Raw genomic sequence first — 6,597 nt, 5'->3', positions numbered from 1 at the left:
AATGAATACAATAGGCTGGTAGAATAAAACAACCTATCCCTGCTTACACATTTTCGCTGTGACTGGCAAATAGTTCATCCAGCTCTTTCAGTTTAAGTCAGGTCCATGAGCACACCCTGAGAAGGGCTGCTGTGACCTGGTTACCACCTCTGCCCTGTCTTCTGGACACTACTTATACCCATACCTGTACGTGACCTCCAGAAGAGGTATGGCTGGAAAGAAAGGCAGAGCCAACCAATTGATTTGTGTTTAAATATGTGTTATAAGGAATATGAAAGTACTTTGTGAAGCCTAAATTCAGTTCTTTGTTATTGCAAAGCAATCAGACACCACGTTCATGGAAAGCACTGTGCTGACAGCCCTGGACGAGATGCTATTCTTTACTGACAGGCAGGCAATGTTTTTGGCAATATGACCCTTTAGAATATCTCCGCAATGACCTAAAAAGAGGTGAGAACACAACCTCTAAATCCTTTCAATCAGCTAACAGCTTGCCCACAATGGTCCTAGGTAGGAGCTTTGATGACATGGACATTTGTGGAGGTACATTTTGGTGAGCCCTGGAACAACCTCGCTCTCTTACCTGGTTCAGCTCCCCAGTTACCCTCTTTATCCCATGCCTGCATGACATTTTCACTGTCTTGCTGCTTGTGCCATTGAGAATAAAATAAAGATGCAAACCCCCTTGAGCCTTCTGCTGCTTTACTTCGGCAGTGAAACAATTTCAATGAAAAATTTCTTCTTTGGGTTGATTCATCTCCCAGGGACGGAACTGAATTACATCACAAAACCAACTAACTATCTTATTATAATTTGGTCTTGTTAGGTCATTGCAGTCTTACAGGAACCTTTATGCAGTGTGGAAAAAAAATATTAAAAATATATATAATGTTTGAAAATTCAGTAACTTGCATGCTTATAAGGTTTTGTTCCTCGTTTCATTAACTGTTGAGATATTCTAGAAATTTTCAGCTATCTCACAGGGACAATCAAAATGACTAGAAGGGTAACATTTCTTTGGTCATAAAATAGTATTTATTACAGCAAAGTGTCTTGAGGAAAGACTCTAAAAAGCAATTTTTATGGAATCCAACTGTGCTCTAACTTTCTTTACTATTATTTCTTTACATGTTTTGAAAAATGTACATAACCATTTTTTATGTTTTGTGGTTTATACAAAATCTTTAACAGAAACTGTTAGTTTCAAGACTGCAAATAGACTGCAAGTGTCAGGTCATAAATCCTGACATATTTGGTCAGAAGGCAAACAAACCTGAATTTGTTGCTGCTTGGTTTTATCAAAAAACAGGACAAATTTCATGGACAGATAGAAGATGCCATAGATATGATGCTACCTTTGGGGGAAAAAAGTTGTTTTGGAGAACTGCTACCTAAGAAAATTAAAATATTTATACACACTTTACTCAAGATGCTTCAGAGGGACTTCTACATAATGAATATTATAACTAGCCATAAAAGCAAGTCATAAAGCTACTCCTTTTCCCTCATCTCTTCTTATTATCTGGAGTGCAGTCTATACTGCAGTGTGCAGCTGGTTCAGGACAAATGAGTTTGGGTGCTGGAAACAGCCAAGTGGAAGCTGAGATCGCAGTGCAGGCTCATTTCTTTGAGCAATGTAAACACCTACAGGTCTTGTTAAAAATAGGTGGGTTTTTTTTAAGAGTTTAAACCTTTATACCCAGAGAGTCACAAGAAAACATTCTTTTGGATTGATTAGTTCCATCATGTTATGTGTCCTCACAGTGATGGGAAATGTAGTGATCTTTAAGAATTAGAACGCACGTCTCTGAGCTGTGTCCTTGAAAGTCCTGTGTATCTGCACTTCCATTATTTAACTGAATATTTATTAACTTTTTGTACATATGGCACAGTCATAAAATGCTATAAAGAGTTACTCACATAACTGTTTTAGGAATAAACACATATATTAATTTGGTAACTTTTCTTGGTTATAGACACACCTTTGGAAAAGAAAGCCTCTGACAAAAAGTCGTGTCATATTAAAGGGCTAGTTACATAAAATTGTAAAGCAGCAAGTTTAAAAATAGTTATAGAGAGAATAAAGGAATTTGACCTATTTTAAACAGTTTCACCTTCTATAAGCACCTGAGAAAACTCAAGGAATACCTCAGAGAAGTGGGCTAGGTTTAAAAAAAAAAAAGATATTCTGAGAAATTCCTGCCACAAAGGTAAACGATAGTTTCCAGCTCTAACATGTATGTGTTAATAATACACATAAAGCAATTAATAAAATGAGTTGGGAAATAGTTTTACCAATGAACAGGTCACAAAGGTGGCAAAGCCCCAAAAGTTAAGTTTCTCTCTTCCGACAATGATAGGAGAGAAAATGGGTTATAAAAGCCTCTAAACAAGCCATTTGCTTCCTCATGAATTACATCTTGTCATCGCAGCCGCAGATCTCTGCTCAGCCCAGCTCCAGGTGTAATATACAGGAGAAAATAACCACACATCAAAACCTGGAGGAAATAAGCTTCACTGTTAGAACACAGTATTTGTACTGTATTGCTGGAAAGGCAACATAAGACTGAAAAGGATTTTTATTTATGTTTTTTTCTGTAATTAGGTGAAATGCTATTTTGGTTGAAGATAGTGGTGTCTCATTGAAAACCACAGCCTATTTATTTAGGTTATGTTTTCCTGCAAAGGGGAATAATATAATCCTGGCAATCAAAGAAAAATAATATTTAATAGAGTTTTTAAATCTGTGTTAGTCTTAGGATGCCTTCTTTTGAATGCACCTGACCTTAATGTTATGACAACTGCTTTATTATAACTTACTTTTTCCATTTATTAATATTGAAATTATCCATGTCGACATAGGATGCCTACTATGCTCTTCACTACAATAATTTTAGTATCCTACAATCTATTTCAATTGTTTACAATACACCATGGCATAAAATATGGACTAACTTTTAGTAGGGCAATTTCCTTTGAAAGTTCTCCCCACAGGGACAGGCAGAAAAACAAGAAGCTGAAGTTCATGGTGTCTTGCTTCTTCACTGTTTTTTCTCTTTTCCATCTTCCCTCCTCCCATCTTTGAAGACAACAGAGTCAAGACTAGTAATCTGGGACATTTTTGGCTGTCTTTCATTGCAATTTCCTTACCCATCCGGCAGGGAATCCTATGTGACAGAAATAGTGGAATTCATTGAACCTGCAAAGGCTTTCCAGCTTCATTTAGAACAGACAATTAATTGTACGTGACTTTGCTGGTGCATCTCCAGCCCTGTGGGCAGTTTTCATGGTGTAAATGCTGTAGGATTGTCTATCTGTATGGAGTTTTGCTGGAAAAAGATGACTTTCTGCTTTATACAGTGTATAGAAAATTGACTGGTTATTTTTATTGTGTTGCTTTCTTCCATTTAAACACAGAAATAGAGCTTATTTTTCTTTCCCAAGTATTTATTGTTACCTCTTTGACATAATAGGCTAAGGGGCAAGTGAAGTTAAAACATCTGAGCTAAGCAAAGGTGACATTAACCAGTTTTACTGTAAGCGGCTTGTCAGACATTATTAAGCTTTGCTTGGGTCCATCAGGGTTCCCTAGCCTGTTAATAAACATTGCCACCAAAAGAAGGGAGCAAAAATTACTACAAAATAATTTTCCTCTTTCAGAGAATATAGAGGCAAAGATTTGTTCCTCATCTCCACCAGGTATAAAGTTTGTATGTTGAAAAATGAAAATCACTGGCTTTAGCAAGAAATATGCCCTCCCAAATTATTCTTCATATCTTTTTTAAAGAAATTTGAGCAGTAAATATGACAAAATTGTTGGAAGACTAAATTAGCTTTACCTCCAGAATACCTAAATCTCAGATCACCTATTAAAACTGTTCATGACAACACATTTTGCTTTTTAAGCTCCCTGAACACATCACTTTCTGAAATACCTCTCTGTTCCCAAGATGGAGTTATCTGAAGCACTCCTTCTAATGTGTTTGAACAGTTAAACTAGCCTAAAGCACTGTAACTTTAATGCATTAGAAATGAAATCACTATGGATACATGGTGTCTTGATAATCCTGAGTATTTGTCTTCTTATTACATTTTGATATCTGTGATGTTTGCCTACCCAGCAGAAAAACAAGCTTCATAAAATTTGATTATTTTATTAGAGTAGTCAAATTAAAAAGTTAATGAGATAATGAAATATAAGACAAATTGAAATAGTAAAACTTGCCATCTGCCCAGTTCTCACAGGTGATGCATTCACCAAACTCTTAACCAGCTGACAGGGGACTGACAGGTCAGATCTGCAGCCTTTACCCAGAACTGTATCGCCTGTTTTTGCTACAAGACTCGGTTGCAATTGCTTTGCAAAGACATCTGTCCCCCGTGCATGAAGAACTGAGGAAGACAGGAATGCGCAGTGCAAACATCCAGCTGGCTTCCCTGCTGTGTGCTGACAGGAGTGCCAAACGCCACACGAGTGAAGCGCGGAGCTGATTTCAATGAGAAAATGTGGTTAAAAGACAACCGGCTCTCCAGCCTGGCTTTGCCATTTTCTTGTCTAGAGATTCCTCTGAGAGCTCATTAGCTGAATGCTAACTAGGCAAGGACTGCAGGGTTTGGCCCAAGATGTCATGAAAATCAGGTTGGAAAGCCTTATCTGTGGTTACAGTTGGCAAGGTAAAGGAGGTTGTAGTCCCTGTTTTTTTGTCTCCTACAATCGTTTCATCACCATGTATCAATGTAGCATACAGATCTCTGGTCGTATAACAAAATAGCTCTCATTCACCTGGGCAGCATGTTTCCCACACAAATCAGCACTGCATCTCTTTACTGTCTTGGAAATTAGTCCCTTAGGAGCTAATCCAACACCCACTAAAATTCATGGTCTATCTCCAAGGAACTGCAGCAGATTTAAGTAAGAGATTTAAAGTTTCATTCAATCAACTGTATTCCCTCAGCCAGAAAGCAAATGATTCTTACATCATAAAGTACCTATAGAATTTACTGATATTTTTACTGATTTTTTTATGGACTCCCACTCTTTTAGGAAGGGAGAGGTTTGCTGTAGGAAGCGAACTACACAGTTTGTAGATGGATGAACTGTTTTGCAAATTCCAAACCTACACAGAACTCATGGAGTCCAGAACAATGACTAGCTTTTCTTCACATCCAGGCTCAAGTGGATGTCATGAAAAGCAGCTTCAAGTTCACAAATTCTCCTGCTATCCTTCTGATGATCCCAGAATCACAGCAGCCAGTTTTATCCAAGGTTTTTTTGTTCAATTAGAAATACGCAGTACGACATGACAGTTGTTGCCTCTGCTGTTTAACAGATTTAATCTGGCAGAGAAATCAATACTAAGTGTGTAACAACTTGCATCACGACTGGTTTTGTGCTCCTACTTGTCTTATCCTTAAACCTTTCCAGACCATCTTTCACTGAAGCATCTCAAAAGCCTCAGAGATCTTAACTCCGTATACACTTAAACATCCCACCCACTTGTGCGAGTTAATGCCACCCAACACATTTCTCAGCAGAAAATGTAAAAGAAGGAACTGTTCTGGTTTTACTCCTTTGTCATTATGTGAAGAAAGTTTCCCTGCACTTTGCATTTTTCCTCTGTCACCTCTCTTGGTTGTGCTGCAGGAAATCAAGTTGAACTTAAATTTGAGTCCTATCCCCTTGTCTCCATTTGCTCTCCAATATTTTCTGGGACCTTAACATTTTTTGAACATTCAGTCTCCAGAGTAAACATCTGTGAAATTATGAATTAAGAGAAAATAGTTATGATCTAAAAAGAGGATTTCATAAGTTCAGCCCTTCCTTTTGAAGTACCCTGTTGGCAGGTGTGCCCGGGTGAGGAGCATGGCCACACAACTGAGCTCCATGGCTTATGTTGTTCTCTTCCCGCTCTGTAGGTGCACGGCAGGTACATAAATGAACCTTTGTCTGCAGAAAGAAACATCTTTCCTTCCACAGCAAAGGATCGTGTTCATGTTTTGCTCAGTTAACACCTTTTCCATGTAAAACAGCCTTTTTTGAGTTCCCCAGGAGAAATAAGGGCTGCTGAAGCAAGTAAAACACAATGAAGAGGACAATGCATGACCCCAGAAATGAAGCAGGCAAAAGAAAAGGAGAGAGGAAGTATAATCATTGCCGTTTCCTTAATAGCTAATTGAAGCCTATGAAGAAAACAACTTCTTGTCCATGTCAATTTTTAATGTACTACACTCTTTTGGTGGTATCTTTATTTCCCTGTGGCAGCAGGGAAATGTTTTTCAGGCTCTTCAGTATTTATATAAGCTCCACATGGCTACTGAAACCTGTTCCACAGTTACATCTCTTCCAAATCAACCAAACCTTCATGGACACCTCCCGCTTCCTTTGTTCTTCAGAACAACCCTTTGCCATGTTCCTTGTTTCATTATCTGCTTTTTGAGTGTCAGCTTCATCCCCAGTGTATGACCAAGAAGTCCAAAGGCAACAGTGAAGCGCACATGGGGATTGTACTGGTTTACTACTCAGTTACTTCAAACCTGGTTTTTATGGAGCTTATCTTTGTCCTTTCTTTTTTATTTTTTTTTAAATTGAAGAAATTA

The sequence above is a fragment of the Falco cherrug genome, chromosome 3, assembly GCF_023634085.1.
Source record: "Falco cherrug isolate bFalChe1 chromosome 3, bFalChe1.pri, whole genome shotgun sequence".
NCBI lineage: Eukaryota > Metazoa > Chordata > Aves > Falconiformes > Falconidae > Falco > Falco cherrug.
The sequence above is the reverse complement of the archived record's forward strand: the minus strand, read 5'-3'. Positions refer to the sequence as shown.